We start from the raw sequence: 22,500 nt of genomic DNA, 5'->3' as shown, positions 1-22,500 counted from the left end.
TAAATCAATAAGTTACCTTGTAACCGGCCGTCAGAATACAGCTTAACTGACTGTCTTCTGCACTCTCTCTCTCTCTCTCTCTCTCTCTCTCTCTCTCTCGCTCTCTCTCTCTCTCTCTCTCTCTCCTACCTTCATTACCATAATGGGAGGTCCATTCTCATCTCGATCCTGAACTCCGGTACATACCTGAAAAAGGGGAGAGAGAGAAAAAAAGGCAATTAGTATTCCGTGAAAAGGGAAGCTGAAAATACACTAAAGGCGATATATAACTCACCCACGCCTCTCTCACTAGACCATTCCAGCCGCCCTGTCCATTAGCCGCCCCTAGCCATGCTACTCTCCTCTCTTTTTGATAGCTATGACTATGGCGATCTCTCTCTCTCTCTCTCTCTCTCTCTCTCTCTCTCTCTCTCTCTCTCTCTCAAAACACCCACGCTAACAGGGGCAGAGGAAGGAACTTCTGCTTAGAGACTAAATGGACTCAATTTTCTTTTGCAATTCATAAGTATTGTACGAAGGGCCCTTTTTAAAAGTCCACATTCCCGACAGTGAATCATAAAGTTTTACAAAACCAAGTAATACAAGATCTTCATGTCTATTGTGTGTTTTATTATTTATTTCATTGTTTGGTGTAGATAAATGTTACGGTGGTTAAAGTCTTCTTATTTCCTGGTGAATCACTCACATTATACATGTGTATAGTATTATATATATATATATATATATATATATATATATATGATATAAATATAAATATATATCCTGGGTGAATCACTCACATATACAGTGTATATATATATATTATATATATATATATATATATATATATATATATATATATATATATATATACCTGGTGATCACTCATATCAGTATGAATATATATATTTCATATATTTAAATATCATATATATATATATATATATATATATATATATATATCCTATATATCTATAGATATATAATATATATATATATATATATATATATATATATATATATATATTACAAATGATATCAGTACTGGAGTAGTATTCTAAATAGATGAAAATTTTTTGGCCAGTATTCATGTATGTACGTGGACAAATGAATGACTGATGCAATAAGACAACATATAAGGTAGGCTGTAAGGCATTTTTTGAGTTATGCGATAAATTTGATAAAAGGTGACCATAAGCTCGTCATTTCTAATGTCAGTGAAGCTACTGACTATAAACGATAGGAAAAAAAAGGAGCGGATATGCACTGAATTAAAACTACACGCTAACCAGAGGTTAAGGCAGAAAAATAAGAGATGGTAGATAAGAGGTTTGTGTGGTCAAAATGGAAAAAACAAATTTACATAAAAGAGAAATAATGGTAAAACGGACAAGTGATCTGAGAGAGAGAGAGAGAGAGAGAGAGAGAGAGAGAGAGAGAGAATGCATACCTTCCGGGTAGCCGTGACTTAAATAAATATGCAGATATAAGTAGAGATTTTTAGAGGGTTGTGTATTATATACCTGCTCCAGAGAGAGAGAGAGAGAGAGAGAGAGAGAGAGAGAGAGAGAGAGATGAGAGAAACCCAGCTCCTAGATAACTGTGACTTAAAGAGAGAGAGAGAGAGAGAGAGAGAGAGAGAGAGAGAGAGAGAGAGAGGGCATGGACGTATACATCACCCAGATATTAAAGTGGCGTTCAAACTGCCATTTTACAATAAGGATGGTATTTTAAGTATACTTATATAAAGCCACGCGAACTGTGTTACCTCATTCGCTATCATTCTCTTGAGTCTCCCAGGCACATCGTGCCAGCAAACATATGCAAATCTTATTCCATAATCAGAGAATAGTTCTCTCACATCTTTCGCTGAGAGGCAATTATTCAAATTCTCTCTCTCTCTCTCTCTCTCTCTCTCTCTCTCTCTTTCATCACTTTTCTCACTGTCGGCAGAAGGAAGAACGAAAAAGGTAGTTTCACCAAATAGACACGAAGAAGCACATCAATATCGGACGAATTATAAAGACCTTCTTTTGTCCTCCGTCTTTCTGTGAGAGAGAGAGAGAGAGAGAGAGAGAGAGAGAGAGAGAGAGAGAGGTGGGCTTACTTTTAATCCTTTTGTCCCAATCCCATTCTCTCAGCATACGTTCCCTTGTTATTCCTTTGCACGTATTCACAATTTTTCCTTCGAAGCTCAACATATACAATTTACGCTTTCAAAACCCTTACCTCTGGCTGCACTTCCTTCACTATATTATATGAGAGAGAGAGAGAGAGAGAGAGAGAGAGTGGACAACAACGTCAGTTTGCTGTTTCGGAATAGCACTAAATGAACCAACATCACGTCCATTGTCTATTTCGTGCCTTTTGTCCAAACTTGTACCAGGGTCCAAGAGCGTCTCTCTCTCTCTCTCTCTCTCTCTATGAGTTTGACTCTGAACTTGGATCAACTCTCGGCTCAGGGCTTCGCACAAAGGGCAAAGGTGGACGTAATCACGAGGGGAACAATCCCAAGTGTCTGTATACCGACGCAGAGGTACTTACGACCTGTCCTCGGCAAAGGAAACGAAACGGATTATACGTACGTATAATCATAGAAATTAATGTATTTTTAGTATTAGTTCCTGTCATTTTTTTTAATCGTACCTTTTCTTAAATACTTTCGTTTAGAGAGGCGAAGTAGCATTGTTTTAGAGTACAAATACCACATACATAGATGTAAATAAATATATATATATATGATATATATATATATATATATATAAATATATATATATATATACGCATATACATATATATACGTATATACATATATATATATATATATATATATATAAATATATATATATCTATATATATATATATATATACATACATACTCACACATAGTACATGCATACATAACATGGCAGTAAAATACGGGACATAATTCCCAAACAAGTGAATATGGTAATGAGACGAGAGAAGGATTTCAGAAAACGGGAGAACGGCGAAGAACGGATCATTAGAGAGGCTACGGCCGGATTATGAGCCCAGCCTTGGGATCAAGGCGGAAGGGTCATCACTGATTTTCCTGAGAGGGGGCAACGATACACGTATATAACTTTTGTATGCATAAATTACATAATTATCTTTCACCTGAAATATGTCTGAAATGGAATTATTAAGGCTCTACTGCGAGCAGATATGATTTATAATTATGGCTGCATTCACAGTAAAGCATTATTCTAAATCAAATATATTTCATGTGAAAGACATAATATGATGTAATTAAATAATTATACCACGTGGGTCGGACGGATATAACCCTAATCTTTCAAATTACGTGACTAATCTATTAAACTGTTCAACCATTAGCCTTTTCTAATAATTGAATAATATGTAACATTCATTGTTGCTAATAATTGTAACACAAATCAAATCCTTGCATATGGGATCACCAACATGCGTAAAGATCTCTCACCATTAGGACTTTTGAATTCATTATTATTATTATTATTATTATTATTATTATTATTATTATTATTATTATTATTATTATTATTATTGTTGTTGTTGTTGTTGTTGTTGTTGTTGTTGTTGTTAAATATTATTATCATTCAGAAGACGAGACCAATTCAATGGGACACGACCACAGGGCCCACTGACATGAAATTCAAGCTTCCAAAGAATATGGTGCTAATTTCAACCAAGAAACAGAAAGTAACAGGAAATACAAAAAGAAGAGAACAATCATGAAAAAATAATAAAATAAATTAACCAATAAATATATTTTACAGCCAAAAAAAACAACCTAAGACAGCATTACGGTCACTTTTTAGGTTCCTTAATACAAGGAATGAAATATCTTGACAGATTTCAATGAAATTTTGGCCGAAAGTTAAGGTTACTGGCCAAGTACAAGAGACAGATTAGATTTCCAGGTAGAGCTGAATCCGAAATGGGAATAGGAATAATTTCCGGAATCGGATCCAGGATATTTTTTTTTTTTTCAGAATCAGGACGATGAAATTTTTTTGGAAATCGGTTGCAGGATATTTTCCCAGAATTAGCCTCAGGATATTTTCCCAGAATTATCCCCAGGATATTTTCCAGAATTAGCCCTAGGATATTTTCCAGAATTAGCCCCCGGATATTTTCCAGAATTAGCCTCAGGATATTTTCCAGAGTTAGCCCCCGGATATTTTCCAGAATTAGCCTCAGGATTTTTTCCAGAGTTAGCCCCAGGATATTTTCCAGAATTAGCCCTAAAATATTCCAGAATTACCCCTGGGATATTTTCCAGAATTAGCCCTAGGATATTCCAGAATTAGCCCTAAGATATTCCAGAATTAGCCCTGGGATATATTCCAGAATTAGCCCTAGGATATTCCAGAATTAGCCCCAGTGTACTTTCGAGAATTGCCTCGGGATATTTTCCAGAATCATATACCTAAAACATCGAAGGCAATATTCAATGTTACGACTGGATATATCATATAAAACGCACATACAGCTTATATAGCCTTAGCTCACAATAATATTTTATTTATCTTCTTATTAAGAACATTTAAAAATTTCTTATCCTTCCCTTTCGCTCAAAATCGTGAACAATTTCTTGCTTCTATTTTTACCAACCGACGCTACAATTTTACAAACAAACACTACAATTTTACCAACAGACACTCTACAATTTTACCAAAAGACACTACAATTTTACAGACACTACAATTTTACCAACAGACTCTACAGTTTTACAAACAGACACTACAATTTTACCAGCAGACACTATAATTTTACCAACACTCTACAGTTTTACAAAGAGACACTACAATTTTACCAACAGACACTCTACAATTTTACCAGCAGACACTACAATTTTACAGACAGACACTCTACAATTTTACCAGCAGACACACTACAATTTTACAAACAGACACTCTACAATTTTGCCAGCAGACTCTACAGTTTTACAAACAGACACTACAATTTTACCAGCAGACACTACAATTTTACCAATAGACTCTACAGTTTTACAAAGAGACACTACAATTTTACCAACAGACACTACAATTTTACCAGCAGTCACTCAACAATTTTACCGACAGACACACTACAATTCTACCAACAGACACTCTACAAAACAGCAAGCATAGAGCACCATCGTCCTTTCAGAATCCATATCTAAAGGCCATCAATCAGCCTAATTCCCTTTTTTCCCCCTTCTCAGTTCGCGCTGTTCCGCGAATAGACGGGCCGAGATGTTCCACAAGTCTTGAACAAAAGTAACAGCAAAAACGTTTGCTTCAAACTAGAGCACAGAAATGTTCTTTCAACATGAATGAAACGTTTGCTCTACTGCTAAGTTTTTGTAAATGACAGATGGCGTAAGGATGGTTTATATAATTATACTACTATGCTGTAGGGGAATTTGTATGGAAATATGGTTGATTAATAACCAATGACTGGTACCGAAGCACATATGCATAAATACCTTAATATATATATATATATATATATCTATATATATATAGATATATATATATATATATATATAATATATATATATATATATATATAGCGTATTTCTCTCTCTCTCTCTCTCTCTCTCTCTCTCTCTCTCTCGGTCTCTCTCTCTCTCTCTATATATATATATATATATATATATATATATATATATATATATCATATATCATATATCATATATATATCATATATAAAAAACTTAGAAAACTTCAAACTTCTTTGCCTTCTTCAGTATCTCTTCTTCCATGGTTTTTTTTTTTTTTTTTTTTTTTTTTTTTTTAGGGGAGGACAGGACTCGTTTTGAGAAACTTTACCGTACTGGTCACTGTACCAGAGAGAGAGAGAGAGAGAGAGAGACGAGAGATGAGAGAGAAGAGAGTGGGAGTGGGAGGGGGGGGGGGGGAGGGAGGGAGGGGCCCTGGTAGATAAGCTTGCGCATGCACAGAAGGAAAAACAACCATAACATTCAACGGACATCCAGGAAATAGATTCGGTTATTTACTCATTCATATATTTATGAAAAAGGGGACGTCGTAATTACTTTAATAGAGGCAATGAAATTATTTAACGACCAGCGCTCAGCACTCCACCGGGATTATTCATACGAATTACTACATTATAAACGCATTCAATTAACAGCAATAAATTTCGTTCATTTCCCATGGAAATGGATTCGCCTATTCAGGGGAAACTAAACAGAGGTCGGGATTGAAAAAATGCATGAAATTACACTGTCAACTTTTGTCACTATAATTTATATGAGAAGGGAGACCGATAAATCGAAAGTTCTGTTTCCGTTTTCTTCTTGTAACAAAATCGAAAGTTCTGTTTCCGTTTTCTTCTTGTGACAAAATCGAAAATTCTGTTTCCGTTTTCTTCTTGTAACAAAATCGAAAATTCTGTTTCCGTTTTCTTCTTGTAACAAAATCGAAAATTCTGTTTCCGTTTTCTTCTTGTACAAAATCGAAAATTCTGTTTCCGTTTTCTTCTTGTAACAAAATCGAAAATTCTGTTTCCGTTTTCTTGTAACAAAATCGAAAACTCGTTTCCAATTTCTTCTTGTAACAAAATCGAAAATTCTGTTTCCGTTTTCTTCTTGTAACAAAAGAAAAAATTCAGTTTCCGTTTTCCTCTTGTAACAAAATCGATCATTCTGTTTCCGTTTTCTTCTTGTAACAAGATCGAAAATTCTCTTTTGCGTTTTCTTCTTGTAACAAAATCGAAAATTCAGTTTCAGTTTTCTTCTTGTTACGAAAGCATTTTTACAGATGAATAGAATTTGTAAATATTATCTTCTAGCCTTTGATCTCTTCCAATGCCCGTTTTTGTATCATAATTAATAGATGAAAAGAGGTCCATTTAGCAAAAAAAAAAAAAAAAACTGTTTCGGATTTCTTCGTCATATAATAATTTTTAAACCCACTTTGCAAATACATCTCCAAGACTTTGATTTCATAATAATTGACAGGAGAAAATAAACGTGTAAATAAAACATTTTTTCCTGTTTTATTTCTTGTAATATTTATATTTTTCCAGATGAACCCATTTTGTAAATATATCTTCCAGCCTTTGATCTCGTCCACGGTCCGTTTTAGAGCTACGCGGAATCCTCGAAAATCCTAGGCCTTCTTTCAATCTGGGGATTCTGAGTAATCCTTCTCTCCCAGTCCTTGTGATGTGATGTCGGGTTTGAACTCTGACCAAATCCCAAAGGCTCGGCTCTATTAGAACTAATTTGTTGTTGCTGTTATCTGTATTGCTGAACGATCTGTTACCTTCTATTGTGGGGAGTGAGTTTGTAAGTGTATACCCCTTTGTGATACCAATGATAAGATGATGAAGTTTGAAGAGATTAACCTTACATACAAATGTAAACACACATACACACACACACGAAGACATAATCATCAAGGGGGATTGCGGTTAAAATTTGGTAACAGAACTTGCAAAAACCACAAGATTGGCTCAGAATGAACTGATGTGGTTTATTATTGTTAAGTCTGAGAGAATGTCAGACAAGTTGGAAAGTTATATGAACTCTCTCTGAACATATCTTTTACAGAGGCATATGGACGCGGTTATGGTCTGAAGGATAGATTATTTCACTAATTAGTGGTCATAATTACCAGTACTGTAAAGAAATATAATACGAGCAAGAAAGGTCTGTTGCTATATACCAGGAATGTTGCCTGTGATGTCTACCTGAATAATTAATAGTCTACATTTCCTAGTTTGCCGGTATTATAAAAAATGATTCAAGTGATTACAGCCCAAATACCAAACCAAAATTCCAAAAACCTTAATATTAAAAGATAAATAATTTCTGAAGCAAATTTCTCTGAAATGAAATATAAAACTTCGAGTCAATTTCAACCTGAAAGAGAAGTAATGCATTTCTATATTTCTCGGAAACTGAGAGAAGCGTATTACATCGAAATACCATTAAGATGGAATAACACTTTATAAAAAAAAGTGCATTAAGTTCCCTGCTGATGGCATGATAACGTTAGATTTTCTCACCGAATTTTATCGTTAATAAAATTTGCATAATACTCAACTTGCTGTAATGGATACTGAGGCATGAAATGATGAAAAGGATAATATAATTATCAGGTATATCAACGTGATCGTATTCTTTCTAAAACTGGGGGACGAAAATTAGAGGAAGAAGGTATGGAAGAAGATGGGGAGAATAATAATACCAAGAAAGGGAAGAAGAATAAGGAAGAGAACAAGAACAACAAAAACAATAAAAAAAAAGTTCATTTGCATGAAGCAAATGGCGCTTGACCGACATTCTGGAAGCTTGAAAGCAAAATTCAATTCGCTAAGTCGTTATCAAACATAATTTCCCCAAGGGTGAGACCTTCAAGAGGCATAGGCTTTCCCCACTCGGAAACGATGCCTTTGAATAAAATAACTCTTTAAATATTTCATTTCTTTTGTCTCACGCAAAATAAACTCTGGGAAATCTGACCATGACCAGATTGTGGTGACCTTTGCCTTCTCAATTTCTTAATGGAAGTTCTGATTTTATTTCTTGCTTGGAATTTTATTTAGAGGGGTAATTTATTTGCATAAATATCTGAGAAATGAGAGGATAAAATATAATCATACATAAACATGTGAATGAGCACAAATGTTTACTTTACGTCCTACATTTAAATTTTGAAAATTCATTTTCTTATATACCAAGGGACAACAAAGATCCACACTGCAATTTCATGCAGAAAATATGTATTACTAAATTGCTTTTATTTAACCCTTTTCAATTACAGTGAGTGTACAATAACAATAGGTGTACCTTAAATTAGACTATTGTGAACATTTCGTCTCACTTTACAGCGGGCGGGAGAACATTCACAAGACTGAAAATGAAAGTAAACAGACAAAAAAAAAAAAACCTACGTTTCTGGAAGAGATCACAACACCATCTCGATATAAACCCGTCAATCATCTTATGACAGGTGCAATTTACGGGAAGTAATTCCTGGAAGAAAGCTATTAAATTCGAAGGTACTTTAGGCTGTGCCAGCGGCTGAATAAATTTTGATGAGAAATAAGAATTTCATCACAAATCTGATCCCGTACAGGTATAGAGATATCATAAATACATCAAAAGATCGCTGAACGGAATCGAAAAATTATTTAGGCTGACTGATGTGAAAGGCTAAAACAAGATTCTGACTTTTTCGAAGCCTAGGGGATGCAAAAAAAATCTGTGAAACTAAACTACTCACGTTTGTCCTGTTCTTTATCATTCACAAATCTCCACTCATCCCCAGCCTCCCTTCTCACAGTTCTTATACAAGCCCATCTGGGTCTTCCAACTCTTCTGGTACACCGAGGAACCTAATTCAACTGAAATTATCAAGTACTGTTCTCCACAATTTCCTTTAAGATATTATCTTCAACTCTGTCATGTCATCTGACCCATAATAGACTTTTTAAGGCTTTATTGTCAGACTGACATAATCTTTTGGTCTTTGCTACCATATCCTGACTTATATCCATGAAGCAATACAAATCATGGCATACAATACTCTTTCTTTTGTGTGCAGTTTCTTTCTATTTGGTTACTAAATCTTATTCAGTCTGCCCACAGTCTGACAGGTATTTTTCTCAGTCTACACGCAATTGCAACTCTTGAAAGTTTCAACTTTATTAATCATTTCTCCATGTAGTGACATTTCACCTTTCTGTGGATACTCTTTCCTCATTGCATCTGTTCTGTTTTCTCAACTTGATCTTGAGTCGCATTTCTCTAGATATCTGATACATTGTTGTAAACGTTGTGAACTTTGTGGTGTTCTGCTGTTACAAAAGCGTAATCTGCTATTCTAAACCTTTACCTTCTTTTCCGCAATCACTTTTCCACTATAAAATCCAGTAGATAGGTAAACATTACTCTGAAACCCCATCTCAGTTACTACAAATTCACTTGACATGACACCATCAACGTTAACTTTGCAACCACTTCGTTCAGAGATCATTTTAATTAGCTTAACATATTTAATGGGAATACCATAATGAAGACAGACCTTCCATAATATTGGTCTGTGGATGCTGGCAAATGTCAACAAAAGCCATTAGAAAGGGATTTTTCAAATCAATTGACTGCTTCACAATATTCTTCAACGAAGATATTTGATAAGTGTATCTCCTACCTTTTTTAAAACTAGCTTGTTCGTCTCTAAACGTTTTATCACTTTGTTTCAAGCCTATTCAATTAAAGTATACAGATTATTTTCATAATAAACTATGTTCGCATGATGACTCTATGGTTACCATATTCCTATAGGTCATATAAATTTTATGGCACCTCTGTCATAGCTTCCCTTACCCAGCCCTCAGTATTGTTTCCTCAGTCCATATCACATGAAGCATAAGTGTATCAAATTAGCTTTATATACATATACATATATGTATATGTAATCGTTCAGTGGAGAAATTATATACGAATCTTCAGAGGGTGTCCATGATACGAGTTGTTAAAGGATCAAGTTTATTATAACGAAACGTTTCGAACATGAAACATCTGTGCGTCATCAGTCTGCAAAGAGCAATAAGACAAATAAATAGCATATAAACCCATAAAACACAAACAGAACTCACATGTATTAATATAGTCTTAAAATTAACCCGAAAAAAAGTACAAATTAAAAACATTAAAAGAGAGAGAACACGCAAAGCACTAACCGTCCATGAGGAGAGAAGATGGAATGACCTGTCGTCAAATATATATATATATATATATATATAATATATTATATATATATATATATATATATATATATATATATATATATATATATGCACATAACACGGGAAAAAAATCTTCCAAATAAGCAAATAAAACCAGAGCACCCACGCGGCGTTCGAAGCTAAACAGCAGAGGAAGCGGAACGCCACTCGAATAACAGTAACAGCCGAGTAACTCCAGGAAAGCGCAATCACAACAGCGGCATAACACGCAATGTTAATCCCAAGTAACACGCAGCATTCAAATGAAGCCATTTACAGACCAGGACCTATTCCGTCCTTGGCCTGTTCGTCGGTTTCCCTCGGCATTGTCGCGAATCCTGTTCATCGACAACAGCAGCGGACGCCTCCAGTGGTATTAGCCAGTGTGCGCCATTAGTTGGTCATCAATCATACAATAATGGCAATGTGTGCTCACTGGACGTCGGGTGAATGCTAAATAGGGCTTCAGTCATCACAGGCAGGCTGGGTGTTTCGTTTGTGTACAACTGTCCACTTTCGTGATCTTATATGTGTGATCTTATATGTCTGCCCCGTGGGTTACAATTTTTCTTCTTATATGTCTGTTTTTGTGGGTTGTAATTTTTCTTCTTATATGTCTGTTTTAGTGGGTTGTGATTTTTCTTCTTATATGTCTGTTTTTGTGGAATTATTTTCCTTCTTATATGTATGTTTTTGTGGGTTTTAATTATTCTTCTTTTATGTATGTTTTGGTGGATTGTAATTTTTCTTCTTATATGTCTGTTTTTGTGGGTTGTAGTTTTTCTTCTTTTATGTCTGTTTTGTGGGTTGTAATTTTCTTGAGTGGGTGGTTGAGGGAAGTGACATGCCATGTTAGTGCCCTTGTTTTTCAACAAATCAGAGTTCCAGATGCTAATTCTGTCTTGCTAATTTGTAGTTCCTCTTGCCAATACTGTCTTCCGCAGCCAGGAGTAACTGTCATGTTTGCACGTTTGCTCAATTATGAACTTAATGCCTCTTTTGTTTACAGTCTGACGTGTGAAATGGTGTAAATGTCATTTTTGCGTGTTTTTCTTGTCTGCGACTAATGTCCCGTTTCTGTAATTGCCTGTCTACCGTGTATAAACCATGTACTGCTTGCGCGAGTACAGTTTAAAAAGACCCTTTACGGGCGAGCTTTGATTTCCTGCATGTTTGTTCCCAAAGATCAGTGTCGAGTGAATTCCATTTTCTATTTCCCATTGTATATGATTACAAAGCATATATCAGGTTATCCTCCTAATATCTTGAGTCTCTGCATCGGTTTTAAAATGGTTCTCGATGTTTGTTTGTGTTTTAATCGGTTATGTTTCAATGTTTTCTCAAGCATGACACATATTACAATCAAGGTTCCATCTCTGTCCTCGTTCAATACCCGCGTCTCTCTCTCCCCTGTGGAAAGTTTAAAAAAACCTGGACAAAATCATTAGAACACTGTAAATGAACATTAAAACCTGCTCCTAGTGATAAGTGAGCACACGACGTCTCCTCGGATGGACCAAAAAGTCTTTGAGACATCCTAATCCTTGTAACTCCTTGTAACTCTCTCTCTCTCTCTCTCTCTCTCCATGTTTTGATTCTTGGAATATAGATACTTTCTTACTTATAACATAAATTACCCGACTCATTGTAAACACGTTCAATACACGCATCTCTCTCTCTCTCTCTCTCTCTCTCTCTCTCTCTCTCTCCATTACAGGTAATCCATAATAACTCAACCGCTTCATCACCAGACATAAAATCCCCCCAACGCAAATAGAAAGAAAATGACATCGCAAAAGGATTCGAGACATAAATTTTCTCTTAATAGGATATTCTCAGTGATACCGCAAACCCGTCTTCTCCATTTTTCTTCTCATATCGGACGAACTCACGACTTACAGGAAATATTACCGTATTCTATTTCACTCGCTGAATGTGCGCTATGAAATTTTTAAAACTGTATACGTTCACACAGGCACACATATGTATATAAAGACGCACGCACGAGTGTATGTATATATATATATATATATATATATATATATATATATATATATTACATATATATAATATATATATATATATATATATATATATATATATATATATATATATGTGTGTGTGTGTGTGTGTGTGCGTGTGTGTATAATTTCCATCATGCATTATTTTAATGCCTTGTAGTGCCTCAGCAAGCCTTTGGGTGTGAGGTTGCTAACCTTACACCCTTTTGCTTTAATGCAAACTGCAGAAGTTTACATATCTACTACCTCCATACATTCCAGTACCATATATATAATATATATATATATAATTATTAATATATATTATATATATATAAGTATATATATATATCTACATTATATATATATTATATGTATAATGGGCGCAGCGACCTTGTGTTGCGCCATTCTCTGCTCAAGGTTGATCAATCCGTGAATAGATGCCCAGCTACTACCAGTCCACTTGCCCACTTGCCACTTGCCACCAGTCCACTTGCCTGCATTTGGGTACCAGCACCTGCTGGGGTCAAGAAAAAATGCTACGGGCCTTGCAACCTCATCCTTAAAAAAAACCCAGAGGCTTGTACCCTTCTAAAGCCAACCTCTTCAAAAAGGGAAAAAGGCCTATGGTATGCTAAACACAATAGAGGCTTCAGACTTCCTTGCTCTACAAACAGGCTCTACATAACGAGAACTGAACTCAACATAGTAATTAAAGGAGAAAGACTACGCAAGAGAAAATAACGTCAATTATTCATGTCCTCATTCTTGGATCTCTCTCTCTCTCTCTCTCTCTCTCTCTCTCTCTCTCTCTCTCAACACTGAACCCACCCTCACATATCCTACTTCCTTCCAGCTAAAAAAAAGAATGTATGAAGAGAAAAGATAGGAACGTGAGCTCTTCAAAAATTCATAGGGAATTCAGTCTGTCTGTTCAGCCTGAATGTAAATTTTATTGATCAGGAACATCTTCGAGGGCTCAGCTCTCTCTCTCTCTCTCTCTCTCTCTCTCTCTCTCTCTCTCTCGTAATAAATCAGCATTGCTGGCCTGAAATACTCAATCCGTCTCTCATAACAAATCTCTTTACTCTCTGAAAACCGGCGTCATAAAAGAAATAATCCTCACTCTACCCATTAATTAATTCTCTCTCTCTCTCTCTCTCTCTCTCTCTCTATGTTCTCATACTCTCTCGTGTATAACATACACAAGGAGTCTATTTCTGTCCATGTTAAAGACCTGCGTCTCTCTCTCTCTCTCTCTCCTCTCTCTCTCTCTCTCTCTCGGCTACGACGCATGTATGGCAATTTCACAGCGATGTTCACGAGATTAACAGTCCTACGAAGCCCCTGTTAACACATCACTCACACGCCTTCTTAGATCAGCAGGTTAATAGGACCCGTTCAACCGCATGCAGGGGGAACACAACAGGGAAGGGCCGTTGGAGTGGGTCCACAGGGAGTCCCTGGGTCCATAGGAAGCCCTTCAGTCTATGGCGAGTTCTTGGGTTGGGTCCATAGGGAGCCCTTCGGTCTATGGTGAGTCCTTGGGTCTGCTGGGAGTCCTTAAGTCCATAGGGAATCCTTGAGTTTGGTCTACAGGGAGTCCTTAGGTCCACAGGTTTATGGTGAGCCGTTAGGTCCACTGGGAGTCCTTGGGTTGGCTCCACAGGGAGTCCTTTGGTCCATAAGGAGTCCTTGGGTCAATATGGAGTCCTTGGGTCAACATGGAGTCCATGGGGCAATAGAGAGGCCTTGGGTTAAAAGGGTGTTGGGTCAATAAGGAGTCCTTTGGTCCACAAGGGAGCCCTTAGGCATTTGGGAAGTCTTTTGGTTCCATGGGAATTCCTTGGGTCTATGGAGAGTTTATGGGGGGTCCATAGAGAGTCCTTGGGTCCGTAGGGAGTCCTGGGGTCCTCATATTTTCTAATATGAGAAAAGTAAGATGGTGACGTGTCACGAAAACAGCAAATGGTCTGCCATTCTTTTCCCATTCTGCTATGTGTCATTTTCGTTCTTTCCTCAATCTAGTAGTATTCTTTATCCCATGTCTCGTTTTCCTTTATCTAGTCATTCTTTATACTATTTTCGTGTTTTACTTAGTCATTCTTTATCGGATTTTCTCGTTTTCTTTTATTTTGTCATTCTTTATCTCATTTTTGTGTGTTAGTCATTCTTTATCTCATTTTCTCGTTTTCCTTTCTTTCGTCATTCTTTATATAATTTTCGTGTTTTACATTATTTAGTCATTCTTTAACTCAATTTCTCGTTGTCCTTTATTTAGTCATCCTTTATCTCAATTTCGTGTGTTACTTAGTCATTCTTTATCTGACGATCTCGTTTTCCTTTATTTAGTCATTCTTTGACTCATTTTCTCGTGTTCATTTATTTAATCATTCTTGATCTCATTTTCGTGTTTTACTTGACTTAGTCATTCTTTATCTCATATTCTCCTTTTCCTTTATTTAGTCATTCTTTACCTCATCGTCTCGATTTCCTTTACATAGTCATTCTCTATCTCTTTTCCTCGTTTCTTCACTTAGTCATCCTCATCTTCCCCTCTTTCTGCTGCATTCACTGCACCTCACCCACTCGCTTCCCCTCGTTTCAATTATTACTACTATATACTTATTACTATATAGTTATCTTCCCCTCTCTCGCTTACTGACTTGGCTGATCTAATTCATTCAATTCATGTTAAAAGATATATCGTGGATTGGGACATCACGTGGATAGGTAAAAAAGAAACATTAATAGGAGATTCGTTTCATCACGTTTCAACAGACCCTAGATTTCCGGCTGCTAGCAAAAATAAACAAATGTAATTATCCATGGCCACTTACGCGGCAATGAAGGTCAAATAACGAAGAAAAGGATAATAACGGTTATGTATGTACATCTTTTTTACTTTGCTTCGGAATCACAGTCTTGAGATTTTTATCACTCACTCTCTCTCTCTCTCTTCCCTCTCTTCTCTCTCTATCTGGTATATATATTCTATAGTATATATATATAGATATAGTTATCTACCTATTATATATATACTTCATATATATATATATATATCACAGAACAAAGGATTTATAGAAAATTTGCACGAAGAAACCCTCCAACACTCTTGAAGATGGAGACACGACATTAAAAAAGAAAACGAGAGGAGAGGAGAGAGAGACGGAGAGAGAGGAGGAGAAGAGAGAGGAATGAGAGAAGAGAGACCTCGTCATAAGCGAAACGCCATGGGGTCAAACGGAGGGAGAAGAACCTTTACACACAGAAGGATATACAGAGCAAAGAACCTTTTCCAGCTCCGAGGGAATTGTTTCCCCTTGGGGGCGACGCTGGAAACGACAAAGGAAACCAGTCATTAATCTGGCAGGTTATAAATGGAAGGAAATCGCGTGTTGGACTTGGGACCATGGGGATGGGTGAGGGGAAGGGAGGGATGGGGGTGGGGGAAAGGGGAGGTAAGTATAAGGGTGGGGAAAGCTTGGCGAGAGACAGGTGAAGTATGCGATAACATAAATGCAGGTGGTGTGAGTATCAGGCTTCATACACGGAAGGAAAGAACTTCCTGGTCGCCTTCGCGGAAGGGGGGGTGGGGGGTGGGGGTGAGGGGGGGGGGGGCCCGGTTAAGACATGCAGTAAAGACACACACATAAACATACACTGCACATACATACAATATATATATATATATATATATATATATATATATATATATATATATATATATATATTATATATACTTAACAATTCACAGTAGATGCACGTGACTTCATGATATAAGCGAATAGCAGAGAGAGAGAAAAAAAAAGAGGCAGAAATTCATACCGAGTACTTTCGTCCTTTAATGAGATTATTTTTCCTGTTGTAGTCGGTTACATATATACTATATATATATATATATACAATGTTTAAATATGTAATATGAGATTTTATATTTACTCATTTATCAATAAGATGTATGTATATGTACCCTTTCACAATGTATATTACGCATATGGTTACAACCCCCAAAAATGTAAGGCACACAAACATATACATCTATAAGGTACTAACCTTGATTTAGTTAATTTGAATATAAACACATATCATAAATACGAGAACCCTTATACATTTTACATAGTATGGCTGCAAATACAACATGAATAAATACTCCCCATATTTAGAACTTTAATCCTGTATATAGACATATATCATGGAATATGAACAACGGTAACAGAAAATATATTAATTTGGAAAAAAAAGTAAAAAAAAACTGGTAAATGAAAATACAACCGTACGCTGAACACGTTGTTGGCAAGTAAAACAATGTGAATGTTAGGAATCCAGGATTAAAAATGCAAAACAAGTTCATAGTGTTGCTTGATTTCAATATGCAAAACAAGCAGATGGAAGACAATTGTCCACAGAAACAGAAACTTCTAAAGCAATATGCAACTGAGAACATCAGGCGATCTTGAAAGTAGCTTGCTACCTCGAAGCCATCATGCGACCTTGAAAGTAGCATACGACCTTAAAGGTAGAATGCTACCATGACAGCAGCATGTGGCCTTGAAAATAGCGCGCTACCTTGAAAGTAACATGTGACCTTTAAATTTGCAAGGGACATTGAAAGTTGCATGCGACCTTGAAAATCGCGAGGGAAGAGACACATCATAAGTGCATGGCTTCATGAATTACAAAATGGACAGTGGAATTATCAGTGGCAGCTTACATTTACATGATGACGATAATTTAGGGTAAATATAAGCGACTGAAGAGAGGGGAGTGGAAAGGCTGACTAATTAAACGCAAAAAGAGTCATTAAGTCTTTTTTGAGCGCAGTGATTAAAATAGTATATATATAAGAATGATAAAATAGTGGGAAACAAGTATATTGAATTACATATCACTTTCAGCGGACAGAGATAACAATAGATGCTTTTCAACATGAATTAGGGTGAAAGACTTACTGAATTAATAAAAATAGAATAAAGATATATTTTAAATATGAAATAGGTTGGAGGACTTATTGAATGAAAATCAAAATAAAATATAAATATATTCTAACCATGAATTAGTTGAGAAGACTTACTGACCTACAATAAAAAATAAAACAAAAACATATTTTTCAACATGAATTAGATGGGAGGACTTACTTCCTACTTTTAAAAAAATAAAATATTAAGGCAAAAATGGAATTGGACGGGCTAAAAAGATTAAACCTTCACTGTGGTGGAGAAGAATTCTGTGTAAGGTATCAATGGACTTGAAAGAGAAAAAGCAGAAACTCGGTCAGTGAGCAAAACCTGAGGCTAAAAAACGAAGAGCTATGACAGAGGCGAGGCTTAAACTTTGGTACAAAATGTGGCAGACTCACGCGAGGGAAATGAGAAAAATTAGATGAATGAAAATGGTGGGAGAACAGGGCTTAAACATTTGCTGGATTTATGGAGTTGTGGAAGAGGCAAATGAATGAGAAAACGAAAAGTAGAATAGATTGTATAAAGGTGTAATGACAGGCTGCTGGAGTTGTGGATATAACATTGACACAAAGGAGACTTTCCATTACCCGAGAAATAGAATAATGTTTTTTTTTTTTCTGACGCCACGTACTGGGACGAAGGGTGTTTAAAAGGGAAAAAAAGCCAAGATGCGTCAATGTTCATCGTCCAAACCAAATAAAATAAAATGGACAATAGGGTAAATAAAGCAACATAAACATAGGAAATTATCCTAAATATTTAGAACAACTTGGCAACAGTTAACGTGAAAATATCATAAAAAAAACATATACTTTTTTCTGTTCCTAAATCATAATTATAACCTCATTTCCGCTTCCGTAACTTTTACTTCTGCTTCCTGATGTTTTTCTTGCACTACGTTTGACTTCCTAATTTTCTCATTAACGTATTTCATTTTTGCCGAGTGGCCCCAAGGTCACCAAAGGTCAGTGCCCCAATCTGCCATCCGAGGTAAAATGGTTCAATGGAGCTAAGCTTAATTACCCGATGATAAGTACCATTAGAAAAGTATTCTCGGATATCTCCTGCTAATGACGGTTGGCCAGCACCGTTAATTACCTGGGGAAGACCTCACTTTTCTTGTGACCTCTTGGAAAAGTACCTCACTTTTCTTGAAGTGGGTCATAATCGGTAACACATCATTAGTATTTAGGCGAAAAGTGATGTTAAAGAAAGGGGTCAGCCATCATTAACGTGTGAGTGGAGGGGAATACTTAGTCTTTAGTTTTGCAAAACTTTGAAGAATTAAGAAAAATCGAAGCAATATGGAGTTGGAGTTGGAATATGAATTTAGGTCAAAATCCAGGCGCTAGTACTTATGAGACCATTCAGCTCTGAAAGGGAAATTGACAGAAAGGCTTGAAAGGAGCAACAGAAGTAAAACCTCGTAGTGCTCTATGAAACATTTGTTAGAGAGGGTGGAAAGTCAGATGGAAGAAAGAATATGAACAGAGGAAGGGTATAAGGAATGAAAGAGGAGGTTGCAATTAGGGATTAACCAATATTGAAAATTATAGTACAATATAAAAAACAAACTACATCGAATCTAGACCACAAATTAAGCAAGTATTGAACAAACTTCATAAAAAGATTAAAAACAAAACGAGTAACACTAAGCGTAATATTACCTATTCCTAACAAAAAACGCTGCGCACTCATTAAACGAAGTCGGAAATTGATGGGCAATTAATCCTCACTAATTACCGAGTTCGGGGATCCCTGGCAACTTACACTTTTTCATAATGATTTAAAATGTATCAAATCCTATTTATAATGCATTATTGGCATTCGTTTTTACTTGAGATATATATTTCACTCGCACATTTAGCAGTTTCTCTTAACCTGATAAATTACTGGTTTAACAATTTTCTCTCGCACTTGATGTTTTTGCGTCATTACTTTAGAGAACTTCATTCTATAATAAACTGGCATCACATCATGAGAGGTCAACGAAGTTATTTTTATCAGTTGTACTTACTTCAGTTCATCAAACCTTATTCTACAGACTCACTTCCGAGTTGGCTAATACGGGTTTATATTTCATACAAAACATTGACATTTCTTTCCCAATTCAGTTTTGTGTTTGCATATTCCCTTCAGCCCACTATTACCAAATACCTTGCTACAATTCTTCTCATTACCTAACTGTTCAGTTTTATTATTGTTATTATTATTCAGAACATGAACCCTGATACATATAAAACAAGCCCACAGAAGCCACTGACTTGAAACCGAAGCTTCCAAAGAAAATGGTGTTCTAAAACCAAAGAAGACAGCTGGCATTGACACCTCATCCAGGCCATTATATTCTTTCCTTATTAGTTAGTTCTCATGCAAAATACATAATCGAATCAGATGTCTATAACCTATCAGCTTACCTGTCAATTCATCAATAAGCGATTCAGTTCGCTCAGTCAATTCGCAAAGGAACTGACGTGAATGTGAGAGGTATATGATGCGACTCTTCATTTGTTTACGAAACCTCTCTCTCTCTCTCTCTCTCTCTCTCTCTCTCTCCTCTCTCTCTCTATCTTTCTCACTCTCTTACACACACTTCTTTTTGTGAGTGTATTCGCTTGTAAGAAATTATCTCTCTCTCTCTCTCTCTCTCCCTCCCCACTCTATCTTTCTACTCTCTTACACACAACTTCTTTTTGTGAGTGTATTCGCTTGTAAGAAATTCTCTCTCTCTCTCTCTCTCTCTCTCTCTCTCTCTCTCTCTCTCTCTCTCTCTCTGTTTGTGTGTGATCCTGGACATGGCAAGATCTATCTATCTATCTATCTTTCTCACTCTCTTCCACACACTTCTTTTTGTGAGAATATTCGCTTGTAAGACATCTCTCTCTCTCTCTCTCTCTCTCTCTCTCTCTCTCTCTCTCTCTCTCTCTCTCTCTCTCTCTCTCTGTTTGTGTGTGTCCCTGGACATGGAAAGAGTTTTAGTACTTTATGAGACTACCAATTCTTCAGAGCAACACGAAATAAAAATCCACAGGAGCACGGAGAGAGAGAGAGAGAGAGAGAGAGAGAGAGAGAGAGAGAGAGAGAGAGAGAGAGAGAAATTGAAGCAGGAAAACTTTCAGTTGGGATTAGAAATTTAAATGTGATTTCATATTCAACTGCGGAATCAAATTTGACAGGGCCCAAGTTTCACGCCACATAAGTCTTTTACTTCAGAATATATTTGATTCCGGCTTCAAGTTTTATTAGTTAGTAGAGCAAATAGTTCTGATATTCACTTTCAATATTGTAGCTAACATCAACTATCTTTATCTCATTATTATTATTATTATTATTATTATTATTATTATTATTATTATTATTATTATTTTTTTTTTTTTTTTTTTTTTTTTTTTTTTTTTTTTTTTTTTTTTTTTTTTTTTTTTTTTTTTTTTTGCTCTATCACAGTCCTCCAATTCGACTGGGTGGTATTTATAGTGTGGGGTTCCGGGTTGCATCCTGCCTCCTTAGGAGTCCATCACTCTTCTTACTATGTGTGCCGTTTCTAGGATCACACTCTTCTGCATGAGTCCTGGAGCTACTTCAGCCTCTAGTTTTTCTAGATTCCTTTTCAGGGATCTGGGATCGTGCCTAGTGCTCCTATGATTATGGGTACGATTTCCACTGGCATATCCCATATCCTTCTTATTTCTATTTTCAGATCTTGATACTTATCCAATTTTTCCCTCTCTTTCTCTTCAACTCTGGTGTCCCATGGTATTGCGACATCAATGAGTGATACTTTCTTCTTGACCTTGTCAATCAACGTCACGTCTGGTCTGTTTGCACGTATCACCCTATCCGTTTTTCTGATACCATAGTCCCAGAGGATCTTTGCCTGATCGTTTTCTATCACTCCTTCAGGTTGGGTGCTCGTTACCACTTCTTTACTTGCAAGGTAGCTGATGTTTCTTGCACAGGCTCCAGTGGAGGGCTTTTGCTACTGAATCATGCCTCTTTTTGTACTGGTTCTGTGCAAGTGCCGAGGGCATTCACTTGCTATGTGGTTTATGGTTTCACTTTTCGTATTGCACTTCCTACATGGGAGAGATGTTATGTCCGTCTATCGTACTTTGAAAACATATCTGGTTCTTAGGGCCTGATCTTGTGCAGCTGTTATCATTCCTTCAGTTTCCTTCTTTAGCTCTCCCCTCTGTAGCCATTGCCAATTGTCATCGCTGGCTAGTTCTTTAGTCTGTCTTATGTATTGTCCGTGCATTGGTTTGTTGTGCCATCCCTCTGTTCTTTCTGTCTTTCTCCTGTCTCTGTATATTTCTGGGTCTTCGTCTGTTTTTATTAGTCCTTCTTCCCATGCACTCTTTAGCCACTCGTCTTCACTGGTTTTTCAGATATTGCCCCAGTGCTCTGTTTTCGATGTTGACGCAGTCCTCTATACTTAGTAGTCCTCTCCCTCCTTCCTTTCGTGTTATGTATAGTCTGTCGTATTTGCTCTTGGGTGTAGTGCTTTGTGTATTGTCATATTATTATTATTATTATTATTATTATTATTATTCATTATTATTATTATTATTATTATTATTATTATTATTATTATAACTGAAAAATATAAAATGTTTTCCCAAGTTATATTCACTGATAAGTACGAAATGTTCACATTTTTATTTTTATCAAAAAGTTCATGATTTTTATTATTATAAAAGAAGCTAGAATTTTTTAGAATTTACTTTATAATAATAAAAAAATCAACATATTATCTTTATCAAATGGAGCACGATTTTTATTCATGTAAACTTCATTCGTGGAGTTTTGAC

The 22,500-nt window shown here is 36.1% G+C and overlaps 1 protein-coding gene across 6 annotated transcripts in view; it reads right to left on the bottom strand.

The window, feature by feature from the left end:
- LOC135198481 (solute carrier family 35 member F2-like) overlaps window positions 1–22,500 on the bottom strand; it is a 360,961-nt gene that overhangs the window by 318,273 nt on the left and 20,188 nt on the right. The window lies entirely within an intron of this gene.

The sequence above is a fragment of the Macrobrachium nipponense genome, chromosome 22 (genome assembly GCF_015104395.2).
Source record: "Macrobrachium nipponense isolate FS-2020 chromosome 22, ASM1510439v2, whole genome shotgun sequence".
Classification (NCBI taxonomy): domain Eukaryota; kingdom Metazoa; phylum Arthropoda; class Malacostraca; order Decapoda; family Palaemonidae; genus Macrobrachium; species Macrobrachium nipponense.
Note: the sequence above shows the minus strand (reverse complement) of the source record. Positions and strands in the feature narration are given on the sequence as shown.